The sequence below is a fragment of the Ranitomeya variabilis genome, chromosome 8, assembly GCF_051348905.1.
Source record: "Ranitomeya variabilis isolate aRanVar5 chromosome 8, aRanVar5.hap1, whole genome shotgun sequence".
NCBI classification, from domain to species: Eukaryota; Metazoa; Chordata; class Amphibia; order Anura; family Dendrobatidae; genus Ranitomeya; species Ranitomeya variabilis.
In genome coordinates, this window is record NC_135239.1 from 182,564,831 (window position 1) to 182,580,284 (window position 15,454).

A 15,454-nucleotide genomic window follows, 5' to 3' on the forward strand; every position below is an offset into this window, starting at 1 on the left:
TTATTCTTCGGGTCAGTACGATTACAGCGATGCCTCATTTATATCATTTTTTATGTTTTGGCGCTTTTATACGATAAAAACTATTTTATAGAATAAATCATTATTTTTGCATCGCTTTATTCTGAGGACTATAACTTTTTAATTTTTTCTTTGATGATGCTGTATGGTGGCTCGTTTTTTGCGGGACAAGATGACGTTTTCAGCGGTACCATGTTTATTTATATCCGTCTTTTCGATCGCGTGTTATTCCACTTTTTGTTCAGCGGTATGATAATAAAGCGTTGTTTTTTGCCTCGTTTCTTTTTTTTTTTCTATGGTGTTCACTGAAGGGGTTAACTAGTGATACAGTTTTATAGGTGGGGTCATTACGGATGCGGCGATACTAAATATGTGTACTTTTATTGTTTTATTTTTTTATTTAGATAAAGAAATTTATTTATGGGAATAATATATATATATTTTTTCTTTATTTAGGAATTTTTATTTTTATTTTTTTTTACACATGTGGAAATTTTTTTTTTAACTTTTTTACTTTGTCCCGGGGGGGACATCACAGATCGGTGATCTGACAGTTTGCACAGCACTCTGTCAGATCACCGATCTGACTTACAACACTGCAGGCTTACCAAGCGCCTGCTCCGAGCAGGCACTCGGTAAGCCACCTCCCTCCCTGCAGGACCCGGATGCCGTGCCCATCTTGGATCCGGGCACCTGCAGCGAGGAGGAGGTAAGAGACCCTCGCAGCAATGCGATAACAGTGCGTTGCTCCGGGGGTCTCAGGGAAGCACGCAGGGAGCCCCCTCCCTGCGCGATGCTTCCCTGTACTGCCGGCACACCGCGATCATGTTTGATCGTGGTGTGCTGGGGGTTAATGTGCCGAGGGTGGTCTGTGACCACTCCTGGCACATAGTGCCGGATGTCAGCTGCGATAGTCAGCTGACACCCGGCCGCGATTGGCCGTGCTCCCCCCGTGAGCACCGCCGATCGTGCTGGGCGTACTATCCCATCAGTGGACATACGGGCCCACCCCACCTCGACAGATAGTACGTCCAATGTCAGAAAGCGGTTAATATTTTTGGAAGCTGGAGTGTGTTTTTTATTTTAGATTTGGCTGTCTTAGGAGGATATCTGTTTGTGCAAGTAACTATTACTGTGCAGAATTATTAGGCAACTTAATAAAAAACACATATATTCCCATCTCACTTGTTTATTTTCACCAGGTAAACCTATATAACTGCACAAAATTTAGAAATAAACATTTCTGACATGCAAAAACAAAACCCCCAAAAAATTGGTGACCGATATAGCCACCTTTCTTTATGATGACACTCAGCAGCCTTCCATCCATAGATTCTGTCAGTTGCTTGATCTGTTTACGATGAACATTGCGTGCAGCAGCCACCACAGCCTCCCAGACACTGTTCCGAGAGGTGTACTGTTTTCCCTCCCTGTAGATCTCACATTTTATGAGGGACCACAGGTTCTCTATGGGGTTCAGATCAGGTGAACAAGGGGGCCATGTCATTATTTTTTCTTCTTTGAGACCTTTACTGGCCAGCCATGCTGTGGAGTAGTTGGAGGCATGTGATGGAGCATTGTCCTGCATGAAAATCATGTTTTTCTTGAACGATACTGACTTCTTCCTGTACCACTGCTTGAAGAAGTTGTCTTCCAGAAACTATCAGTAGGTCTGGGAGTTGAGCTTCACTCCATCCTCAACCCAAAAAGGTCCCACAAGTTCATCTTTGATGATACCAGCCCATACTAGTACCCCACCTCAACCTTGCTGGCGTCTGAGTCGGAGTGGAGCTCTTTGCCCTTTACTGATCCAGCCTCTGGCCCATCCATCTGGCCCATCAATAGTCACTCTCATTTCATCAGTCCATAAAACCTTTGAAAATTCAGTCTTAAGATATTTCTTGGCCCAGTCTTGACATTTTATCTTATGTTTCTTGTTCAAAGGTGGTCGTTTTTCAGCCTTCCTTACCTTGGCCATGTCCCTGAGTATCGCACACCTTGTACTTTTTGTTACTCCAGTAACGTTGCAGCTCTGAAATATGGCAAAACTGGTGGCAAATGGCATCTTGGTAGCTTCACGCGTGATTTTCCTCAATTCATGGGCAGTCATTTTGCGCCTTTTTTGCCCAACATGCTTCTTGCAACCCTGTTAGCTATTTGCCATGAAACGCTTGATTGTTCGGTGATCATTAGTGTTGAGCATTCCGATACCGCAAGTATCGGGTATCGGCCGATATTTGAGGTATCGGAATTCCGATACCGAGATCCGATACTTTTGTGGTATTGGGAATCGGTATCAGAACCATATTAATGTGTAAAATAAAGAATTAAAATAATAAATATGGATATACTCACCTCTCCGGAGGCCCCTGCACCTTACCGCTGTTAACCGGCAGCCTGCTTTGCTTAAAATGAGCGCGTTTAGGACCTTCCATGACGTCACGGCTTCTGATTGGTCGCGTGCCGCTCATGTGACCGCCACGCGACCAATCACAAACCGCGACGTCATTCTCAGGCCCTAAACTCCTCATTCTAGGAATTTAGGACCTGAGAATGACGTTGCGGCTTGTGATTGGTCGCGTGGCGGTCACATGAGCGGCACGCGACCAATCAGAAGCCATGACATCATGGAAGGTCCTGAACGCGCTCATTTTAAGCAAAGCAGGCTGCCGATTAACAGCGGTAAGGTGCAGGGGCCTCCGGACGGGTGAGTATATCAATATTTTTTATGTTAATTCTTTATTTTACACATTAATATGGATCCCAGGGCCTGAAGGAGAGTTTCCTCTCCTTCAGACCCTGGGAACCATCCAGGATACCTTCCGAAACTTGGTGTCCCATTGACTTGTATTGGTATCGGGTATCGGTATCGGCGATATCCGATACTTTTCGGGTATCGACCGATACTATCCGATACCGATACTTTCAAGTATCGGACGGTATCGCTCAACACTAGCGATCATGCTTCAAAAGTTTGGCAATTTGACTGCTGCATCCCTCTGCAAGACATCTCACAATTTTGGACTTTTCAGAGCCCGTGAAATCTCTCTTCTGACCCATTTTGCCAAAGGAAAGCAAGTTGCCTAATAATTAAGCACACCTTACATAGGGATATGATGTCATTAGACAACACCCCTCCTCATTACAGAGATGCACATCACCTGATTGGTCACTACTTAATTGGTAGTTGGCCCTGAACAGCTTGGAGTAGGACAACATGTATAAAAAGTATCATGTGATCAAAATACAACTTGCCTAATAATTCTGCACACAGTGTAATGTACATTCGATTCACAAAGAATTTCCTAGTCAGCTTGAAGTGATCTGAAAATTTCAAATTTCAGCAGAATCAATCATTACTACGAACTCCTCCTTAAATTGGTTGAGCCATAAACAACAAAAATCACTTATGCACAGGATAGGTATCAAATATATAATCATTTGGGTCTGACCACTGGGGCAGGGGTCCTAAAGTCCACTGTAAATGAAACATCAGTGAGCACATGCAATCTCAATTGACTGTAATTAAACAATTAATAAAAGCATGTTCACTAATGTTTCATTCTCAAAGGTAACTTTGTGAACACTGTTCTTGGGTTTAGTGGGGCCCTCAGCAGCCAAGTTCGAGTAATCATATATTTATCATCTGAACTGTGCATAGGTGATAAATGCTGCGTATGGAACAATTGCATTAAGCATTACATAGTTACATAGTTATGTAGGTTGAAAAAAGACCTAGGTCCATCAAATTCGACCTTGATAGACCTAGGTCATTTATAGTGGAATTTTCCTTTAAGAAAAAAATGATTTAGCATATGAAATCTCAGCGAAATAGAAAGTGAAGTTATGAGTTTAATATCTTGTCCTAATAAAACCTCCAGTTATACAGATGTCTTCGTTTCCATTTAAAATTGATTGGATTTTGGGATAAGTATATAGTGTTCATGCTCCAGGCATATGTGGGAGTGTATGACATGCCTACCTTATAATTATGAGTATATGAATGCACCTTTATCATAAAGACCTTCAGATTTGTAACGCATTTTAGCCAGTAATGGTGCAGGAATTGAAGGCCATTCATTAGTTTATTTATGGAATAGTGCCAGGAAATCTGTTAGAAAATGCAAAAACTTATGTTATGTTGTGATTAATGAGTGGAAGGCTACATGAGGCTTGTTAGTGCACATTCTCCCAGGCGCAGCACATTAGCTAAGCAGACAATCTCATGTCAAAGTATGGGTTATGTATAGAGATGGGAGAATCGATTTGCAGGACTCCTGTCCACCGGTCAGGTTAGTCATCCGCCAGTGAATTTCCTTTCCTCCGGGCATTCCCGACTCTTCTTTTGATTAGCTGGGCTGGCGCAATGTTGTGTGCGTCGCGTTGCAATGATGACATGGCGCCAGAGTCCGCAGGTGAGGAGATTTGCAAAGCTCCCATCTGGCTCTCATACTAGTGCAAGAAATTAAAATTCAATGACTTTCAATAAATCAGAAGCATAGAACAAGTAAAGAAGAACTTCGCGTTTTATCTTTTCTTCTACCTATTTCACCCAGTTTTAGTATTGAAAGGCCATCAAGTACTTCTCAATTGATATTCTCCTTATTGGGTCTTCGGAGTTGGGAATTTATTGTTCCCTAAAATAAATAAAATTGGCTTCTGCCTTCTCAGCGATTTTGCCTCCCTTTGGGTGAACACTGCAGAACAATAGCTTAAACTAGGTGGATCTTTGCCAGTTGTACTTTTCATCTTTTTCTTCCAGCTAATATAAGCATAATTTTAAATTAGTTTATAATCCTTAAATTTAAACCTAAAAATCCATAAACTGGTTTGGTGCTGGCTAAACTACTCAGCATAGCCACCAGTATGTAGCTAAAATTATTACATTTCAAAAGCCGCTAAAGTCTGGTTATTTGTTCTTTAAATTGAAGGTTAAGTTCAATGTAGTCAAGGATGGACTATCCTTACCATCCATGTTATATTCATACATTTTTTGCTAATACAAAACATCATCAATATTTTAAACAGTATGTCTACATTTAATAAAGAGTCTTCCCAGCAATTGATCACTATGGATCCTAACCCTTTGGGACTCGATCCTGGGATTGTGGCTCTGAAATGACTATTAGAGAATTTTCTCTACCAACAAATCTAAATGGTATTATTTTTCTTGTTTGAATATTGTACTAATAGTTAGAGATACAACTTTATAAACCAGTAAATCTTGAACTTTACGGTTAAAAAAATAAAGTAACCAAAAAATTTATAAAAATAATGGTGCAAAAACAAATGACCCCTTCATGACATATGATGTATGTTTACATCATATGTTGTGTCCCTGACTTTCATGTCTCCGGCTATGAGTCCACATCTTTCCACCTCTGGCTAAATCTAGCTGTCAATCTCGAACAGCAGGCTTCAACATGTGCCAATTGGAAGCATGTCACAAATTCTGCCCATCGGTCCCCCTATCGTGTGATAAGAGGGCGCCGATGAGTTGTCATGACAGACGGGGTCTGCAGAAGACCCCTGTGCTTGTCATTACAATACTCCTGTAATTGCTGACCTTGGCCGGGTTGTATAACAGATTGTGATTTTTGCTGTACATTACATTTTTGCTGATGCACTGTGATGTATGGCGCAGATGATTGGACGATTGCAGCTTCAAGTCTCCTAATGGGATTATTCAATACATTAAAAAGTGAAAAAAAAAGTTTTTAAAAATATGATAAAAATAAAAAAACGACAGACATTCAAATCATTCCGGTTTTACCCCATTGTTAATAAAACAGGTAATACAAAAACAAATACCGCATATACTCAAGGTTTTCAGCCCATTTTTTTAGGCTGAAAGTGCCCCTCTCGGCTTATACTCGAGTCATTGTCCTAGGGGGTCGGTGGGGGAGGGGGAGCGGCAGGAGTCAGCGGCTGTCACATACTCACCCATTCCTCGCACGATCGCTACAAGTCCTCCCTGCATCACTCTGTTGTCTCGGCGCAGCAGCTCTTCCTGTGCTCAGCGGTCACGTGGTAATGAATGTGGATGCATCTCCACTTCCATAGGGGTGGAGCGCTTATTCATTACTTTAATGAGAGGTACAATTTGACTGCTCAGCACTGTAAGGAGCTGCCACCCCGGGACGACGGAGAAGCAGGGACGTGAGACTGTGCCAGTAGGGTGAGTATGACAGGGAAGGGTGAGCCATGCAATATCCACCTGTCCCCGTTTCACCATCGCGCTCTGTCTTCCACATCCTCTGGCTGTGACATTCAGGTCAGAGGGCACAATGATGTGTTTAGTGCGTGCCCTCTGCCTGAATAGTCACAGCCAGAGGACCCAGAAGACACAGCGACACGTGGTGGTGGAACGGGGACAGGTGAATATTGCAAGTACCAGGCGGTGGGGGAGCTTCACCAGCTAATCACACTCTGTGCACAGACGCTCTGCGCTTTCATTTATTCCAGCCTCAAAGCAGGTAATATACCACATGAATTATACTTCGTTTCTCTTGGACTGTGTCCTTTCCACTCCCCCTTTTTGTTTAAGGCAGTATTGCTTAGTGTTGTGATCACTCCCCAGCCTTAGATAGCTAGGTAACTGCATTGCTGGATACATACCTACTGGCCTTTCTCTTAGGGAGTTTAGAAATTTGTGACACCTGGATCCAAATTTCCTTTTTCCTATTTTGGAAGCGTTCTTTACTGTGCACTTTATGTATTCGTATATTTATTTATAACTATATGACAGTCAAAACTATCCATGTGTACTTATTAATACTGGTTAACTTCCCCCTATAATTGGAGGTTCCCTTTATGTCTATTTTTATGATTACCCCACTTTTAAATTATTTATCCAATAGAAATTTACTATTTTAATTGTACCCTTTTCTCACTTCTTTTCTTTTTTGACACCATACCATAATTGATCATGTTGTCAAATGTTTCACTGAAGTGACATAGCCGTTGCTAATAGGACTTTGAGAATAATATTCTATGGAGCATCTTATGGGGCCATCATTAACCTTTGTGCAGCATTATATGGGGAATATTTTAATATGGAGCATCTTATGGGGCCCATAATGAACTGTATGGAGCATTATATGGGGCTTCTGATTCAATATGGATATTCAAAAACCCTTAACCTACTGATGTCTCAATTAATTATACTTTTATTGGCATCTATTTTTATTTTTGAAATTTATCAGTAGCTGCTGCATTTCCTACCTTAGGCTTATACTCGAGTCAATAAATTTTCCCAGTTTTTTGTGGCAAAATTAGGGTGCTCGGCTTTTACTAGGGTCGGCTTATACTCGAGTATATATGGTATTTAGTATTGCTGCGTTCAGAAATTTCTGTTCTATCAAACTATAAAGTAAATTAATCAGATCGGTAAATGGCGCAACGAGAATAAAAGTCGGAAAGCGTGAATTCCTTTTTTTTGGCAACATTGCAATAAAATGTAATAAGAGGCAATCAAAACATTGTATCTACCCCAAAATGGTATTAATAAATATGTCAGCTAAGGGAGCAAAAAATAAGCCCTCGCTTAGCCATAGCTCCCTAAAAGTGAAATGCTACGAATATCTGAAAATGCAAAATAATTTTTTCATACAAATTTCTGTTTTTTTTTCACCACTTAACTAAAACATAATCTACATATGTTTGATATCTGTGTATTTATACTGACCTGAGGAATCATACTGCCAGGTCAGTGTTACCATATAGTGAACATGGTAAATAATAATAAAAACTCAATTGTGGAATTGCACTTTGTTCTTGCAATTTCACTGCATTTGGAATTTTGGAAAAAGTTCATTTGATTTTTTTATCCCACTGTCATTTTGTTATTTTGTCTACATAGAAAAAGCAGCCTGTCATTTATCGCCTAGTATCTAAGTCTTAATAAAACCCTATGTAAAGTGACCATATGCAAAGTTTTATAATCATTACCAAACATTCCCTTATCCTATAAAAGATAAAAATGTCAAATTTATTTCTCGTGAAACAAATTCCTAAAAAGTTACTAAACCAGCAATATGTCATAAAAGAAAACCTATATCAGCAATATGTCATGACGCATACATTTTGCATTTTACACTGATCTGTGTTTGTTATTTTCTTTGATGGACCTTGGCAAATGATAACATTTTGCCAATAATAACTCTTTGAACCAATAGTTTGTTTTGAAAGATTGCTTGTGTTACGTAAGGACAGCCGATCGAGCATGAAATAAATGGTGAGGGGTTAAGATTGGGACCAAGCTGTAACCTTTCATGTTCAACTTGTCTCCCTAGTCTCTGCATACATTCCATAGAGCGAGGCGTATCACAGCATGTCACGTTAGCCCTGGCCTTGCACTTACCATATAGAAAAACAACATTCGTTGATCCCTTATGACAGAGTAGACCATTATGTTGTGACAGAACATCAAGATGAACCTGCTGTAAGCATTTAATCACAATAAGACTTTTCTAAATGTAGGCAGTCTGGGCTTAGTCCTGAATCAAGTTCATCATTTACTCCTAATCCAGTAAATGTTTCTACAAAATACCTATTGTAAGAATAAGTGGGGTGTGCGGAGTCTACGTGTAACTATTAATAGATGTTCCACCAGTGAATCCTCCCTCCCACACCATATTGTCTACTCATATTACTTCTTTGTGCCTTTTTCATTATTTCTCTTTCTTTTCGTTTTGGCTAAATTTTAGACAATCCTTAGAATGTCCAAACTTTTTGGATAGACTTAGTTGAGTGGCTGCAGGGGTTGCAATGGTAGCTCAAAAGAGTTTCAAGGTTCGATTCGGTTCAATTCGCCGAACGTTTAGACGTTCGTCAAACAGGTCGAACATACCCAAACCCCCATAAATTCAATGGGAGGCCAAACCAAACGTATGCACAACACCATAAAGGATGACAAAAAGCTTCCCAAACAGTTAAAATTAGGGGCAGGCACCACGAAAAATGGCATCAATTGACCCAGAGTAGAAATTTACAAATGGCACAGCAGCAGTCAGCTATTGGCCATGCATGCGATATTAGGGTCTAGCCCAACATTTACAGCTTGGTATTGTAGTTTCAATGAGGAGCTAATGGTTTAGGGAGCTGTATAAGCCTTCTTAGCTGGGAGGCCTGATATCTCTTGCAACACTTACAATTTTTTTTCCAGCCACACCCAGATGGCCCAAACATCAGCTTCCTACAGTACTATTGGCAGAAAAATGTAGGGAAAGTAGCTGGGGTTGTTGACTGATCAATTGACTCACAGTAGAGCCTGTTATAATGGCCCACAAGCAGTTAGCCAAGAGCCATGCAAGAGGTATCAGAATCTGGCTCTAGCTTGGAATTGAAGTTTCAATGAGGACCTGGTGGTTAAGGGAGTGGTGTAGGCCTTCTTAGCTGGGAGCCCTGATATCTCATGCAACACCTCCAATTTTTTTTCCAGCCACTCAGATGAAGCAAACATCAGCGTCATACAGTACTATTGTTAGAAAGATGTAGGGAAAGTAACACAGGTTGTTGACTGATCAATTGACCCACATCAGAACCTTTTATAAAGGCACACAAGCAGTCAGCCATGGACCATGCATGAGATATCAGGGTCTGGTCCAGCATTTACAGTGTGGAATTGAAGTATCAATTAGGACCTGGTGGTTAAGGGAGCTGTGTAAGCCTTCTTAGCTTTGAGCCCCGATACCTTATGCAAAACCTCAATTTTTTTTTTCAGTCACACTCAGATGGCGCAAACATCAGTTTCATACTGTACTATTGGTAAAAAAAAACAAGGAAAGTAACACAGGTAGTTGACTGAAAGTAAGTGCAGGCCTGCCTGTTTGGAAACCCTACTTCTACAGGCAAAACACATGAAGGAGACCCAAATTGGATTCTTCACTTTTCCAAAAATGATTGTCACACACCAGTAAAGTTGCATCAATTTCCACAGAGTAGAAGTAGTGTAATAGGCCTCTGACACACCTTCCACTACAGGCAAGCCATCAGATTGAGACCCAACTTGGAGTCTCCACATTTCAAAAAATTATTGTCACACACTACTAACGTGGCATCAATTTCCACTGAGTAGATACGGTACAATAGGCCTCTGACACACCTTCCACTACAGGCAACCCACCAGGTGGAGACCCAACTTGGAGTCTCCACATTTAAAAAACAATATTTTCATGCAACACTAAAGTGGCATCAATTTCCACAGAGTAGAAACAGTATAATAGCATGACAGATGATCTCAGGCCACTCTTCCATTTTTGAAGACCAAGATGCCAATGGGTCCAAATTCCCCCTGATGACATTGATATTGAGCTCCAGATACTGCTTCACCATCCTCTCCAGTCATTCACAACATGTCAGACTTGGACTGTGTTGTGCTGGTGCACGGGCTGGTATAAAAAATGAGTGAAACGACTCACAGAAATTGCTTATACTACTGACACTGCTGATGCTAATGTTTTTGGAATAACGCCTTGACGTTCCTGGGATTGGACTTCTAGAACTGGGATGCACACTGTGTGCCTCACTGCTGTTTTGGGGAAAACCACTCTTAAGATTGTCTACAAGTGTGTTTCGATATTCCAGCATGCGAGCGTCTCTTTTTAGGGGGGAAGCATCTGACTAAATTTAGTCTTGTACCGTGGATCTAACAGAGTGGCAACCCAGTAGTCAGTACTATTTCTAACCCTAAGAATACGTTGAAGTTGAAGATAGTGCAGCAAGAAGGCACTCATGTGTCGGGTGCTTCCATGAGGTCCAAGTCCATGGTGTGTTGGTGGCAGGGTGACACTCGAGGTTGCTTCCTCTGACCCCTCCAGCCAACCACGGGCAAGAGAGAGGGAATCATCTCCTGGCTGCTGTGCTTCTATCACTTCTTACACCTCCATTTGCTCCTCGGCTTGTGCATCTGCACTAACAGTTTGTCTGGTACCATGAGTCCCGTTTGATCGCGCTATGCTGCCACCTTCCCTTGGCACCCATCGTGCGTCGACAGTCCGGAAATTTGAGATATTGTTATCCCTTTCGCATCCTCCTCTGCTTCCACCTCTTCCTCTGGGACCACCACCTCCTCACACAGACTATTCAAAGTGTGCTCCAACATGTAAATTACCGGCATAGTGATGCTGATGATGGCAACGTCAGCACTAACCAACTTAGTAGCCATTTCAAAACTGTGCAGAAGGGTGCAGAGGTCCTTCATCTGTGCCCACTCAGCAAGCGTGATTTGTACCATGTCTGTACTGTGTTGGCCTAGGTGATGCAAAAGGACATACTGCACCAGGGCTTGTTGCTGCTGCTACAGTTTCTACAACATGTGCAGAGTGGAATTTCATCGTGTTGGAATAACGCAAATCTAACGGTTAACCAAAAGACCTCTGTATTGATGCAAGTTGATTTAACTGTGGGGTGCGACTGTTGGAAGTGACCGTTCTTTCTTCAGCAGTGCATCCAAGCCGGGGTAGTGGTAGAGAAATTGCTGTACCACCCCAGAGAGATCACAGGGGGGCACATAGATCACAGAGGGCATATAGCTGGAGGGCACAAAAATCACAAGGGGGCATATAGCTGTGGGAGGGGGGCAGAGAGATCACAGGGGGAACAGAGATCACTGAGGGGCACATCAATCACAGGGGGCACATAGCTGGGGTGACAGGGATCACAGGAGGGGCACAGAGATGACATGGGGGCACATAGCTGGGAGGCACAGAGATCACAGAGGACTTATAGTTGGGGGAGCAAAGAAATCATATTGGGGCACATAGGGGGCACAGAGATCACAGGGGACTTATAGTTGGGGGAGTAAAAAGATTATATTGGGGCACATACCGGGGGGCACAGATATCACAGGGGGCACATAGCTGGGGGGGTACAGGGATCACAGGAGGGGCACAGAGATGACATGGGGGCACCTAGCTGGGAGGCACAGAGATCACAGAGGGCTTATAGTTGGGGGAGTAAAGAGATCATATTGGGGCACATAGCGGGGGGCACAGAGATCACAGGGGGCACAAAGCTGAGGGGTACAGGGATCACAGGAGGGGCACAGAGATGACATGGGGGCACATAGCTGGAAGGCACAGAGATCACAGAGGGCTTATAGTTGGGGGAGCAAAGAGATCATATTGGGGCATATAGCGGGGGGCACACAGATCACAGGGGGCACAAAGCTGAGGGGCACAGGGATCACAGGAGGGGCACAGAGATGACATAGGGAACATAGCTGAAAGGCACAGAGATCACAGGGGGCTTATAGTTGGGGGAGCAAAGAGATTATATTGGGGCACATAGCAGGGGGCACAGAGATCACACTGGGCACATAGATTAGCTAAGGGACACAGATCACCTGCAGAGCTGCCAGCACAGAGATCGCTTTGGACTCTCTGGCTGCAGCAGCTCCTCTTCCGGGACAGTAGGACAGGAGAGCATTTGGTGATGGCCCTGCCCACCCCTATGCTAGCCCCCACCACCCCATCACTAACCTCGCCCACCCCAATGACACCATTCTTGTGCAGGGCAGGCAGCGTTCTGTGATGAATGTTGCATGCCGTGCACTTGGAGTTAAAGGGCTGGCAGCCGGCAGGATATGGCTGCCGCCCAGACATTGCGGACTCCGGGGATCTTCCTGCAGGCCGCATGAAAAGCCATGGGCCAGAGGTTCCCCACCCCTGTGCTAGACAGAAGAAAACAGCTCCTCTCATTTCACGGCATTATTGGTGGCCTTCACTGTGAAAGGATAATGCAGATTTTGTTTCAACCTGTCCCTCTTGTGTCGAGAATAAGACTCCAAAACAGCTCCCAACTGGTCGGTTACTTCCTCTTCCTGTGCTATCAGCTCCCTGGCAACACTTCATTACTCATCTCCCTGTATTGGCTGGATGTACCGTCATTTGGGTAGTTGTGGATCTCTTCTCCAAGTTGGCCCAATTTACTCCGCTGTCTGGTCCAACATTTCTTCCCTCTACTTGGGTTACTTCTCCATATGGTCTCTGATAGAGGCATGCAGTTTTCCTTTATAGCGCTTACCTTATGGGTTAAATAATTGTATATTTTGACAGACCGATCTTTTATGGATGTAGCATATACAAAATGTACTTTTATTATTTTTTTAATTTTCTATTTTTAAAAAAAGAAAAATGAGGACAATTCAAACTTTTATATTTTTAATATGTTTTAAAACTTTTCTTAACTTTTTTTTTTTTTTAGTTTCCATGGTGAATGAAAACCTGCAAACATTTGGTCGCTTGTAACATGTACTATAATACCTCAATTGATGAACTTCAAAGAAGCACCAATATGGTGGCGACGGGAGCCTTCAGCAGACCCTTAGCTGCCATGTCAACCCATTGCATTCTGTGATCACATCACTAGGATCGCACCACTTAAATGACACTGTCAGAGATGATTTTTAAGAGGTTTAACATCAGCCATCAAAGCTAGCTTGTTTTGCTAGAACTAGGTGCCGGCTGTATAACAGACGCCAACTACCCTGTGTGGATTGAGCTCAGCTTCTGATGGATAGATAAGTCATGGAGCAGAAAGTACAGTAGTTAGCTTTACCTTATAAAGGTCAGGGAGTCGGAAATAATATTCTAGAATGTAATTGAGCAGTAAGACCCGTGAAACAGTACATAAGCTCAGTGACTTGCGATTTACTTGATTAAGTTTTTGGTTCAAATTGGGGATGAACGAATAAATTCAAGTGTAATTCAATTCTACTCAAATTTTACAAAAATCTGCATTTGCCTGAATGGATATTTTTTAAATTCGTTTTTGCACGGATGCAGCAAAGTGGTAGCCACTGGATGCCATTTTTATGAATCGTAAAAGGCCTATACTCACCTTACCGCTCACCTCTCCGACTCCTTACCGTTACCTGTCTGATCCTCATCTCATCTTCATAATGGGGCCAATTCTTCAATGTTTGAGTTTTAATTAAGAAATAGAGATTGTGAGCCCCATTGGGACTAATGTGAATAGTGATAGAACTGTGAGATATGCTATAAATAAAAGTGAATTGACTTCTTAATCTGTATCCTAATAAGTTTTGCTCTTCAGGGCAAAAATAGTTCTACATCTAGCCATAAACATCAGACTGAAGTGTTCCAAGTTCAATAATTGGGTTGGTTGGAAACTAATATACATAGTAACATAGTAACATAGTTAGCAAGGCCGAAAAAAGACATTTGTCCATCCAGTTCAGCCTATATTCCATCAGAATAAATCCCCAGATCTACGTCCTTCTAAAGAACCTAATAACTGTAAGATACAATATTGTTATGCTCCAGGAAGACATCCAGGCCTCTCTGACATAAATGATTCAGATTACCCTTTGCTTCTAGCTCTGACAGAAATGGCAGCAGAAGAGTCTTACCCATGTTTAGGGATGACAGACTCGTGGAAGTTCAGGTTCTGGTACCTGACCCCAACTTTGCTTAAAACCTGAACTTCAACAAGAACCTCCCCAAAAAACTCTCTCTATATCTCTGCAACGGACTTCCCCCGAAACTCCCAACATTACTATGGACTTCCAGAAGCATCGGACTCTAAATGGCTGGTATGAACCTCAAACTTTTAGTATTGGGTTCGCTCATCTCTACTCATGTTCCCTTTTCTTCTTCGTAAAAATCAAAGAACTCAAAAGGGCAAGCAAAGTGTACAAATTGCTGTCCAAATTGGAAAATGTCATTGCCGCTAAATGATGGAAGCCATGTATAAGACCTGGCCAAATCCTCTGTCTAGTCAATAACTTTTTGCTTCACATATGATATTTTTATAAGATTTTTTCCTTAAGCGGGTTACCCGTGAATTACAAATATTATATTTATTATATGTCAGAATTCCAGATGTATTGCTACATTCATTTAGAAAAAAAACGTAATACAAAAATGTATGTTCTATAGAAAATAAAAATTTGCTGATTTAGCGGGGCTTGTATCAGATTATGTCTACCGTAGCCTCAGGCGACTATAACATATATCATATATTCTTAGGAAAATCATTTATAAATATCAAGAAACATCTAATTATGAAGGATAGAAAAAATGCTGTGGGATATTTACCTTAAACAGTAAGAAACAGGACTGTAGAGATCAAAGCAATAATAACTTTAAGGAAGGACTAACTAATGCATTTGCGAAAATATCTCAGACCCTTTTTTGACATTTTTTTTAAATTTTTCATAAGTAGAGATATTTTCTCTGTAATGTATTACGCCTCTGAGTTTGCTGAACTCTACATTAACACTGTACAACCTCTATCTCAGTATGAAACAATGTCCCTTTAAAGTTTGAACATGAACATTGTTTCTTTTTTGGTTCCAAAATGGTGTCATAATGTTTAGCATTTTCCTGATAATCTAGTTTGGGATTAGAGTTATCAAGGAATGTTATCAATTTTTCTAGATGAACATGACTACTCTGTACTCTGCAAATCC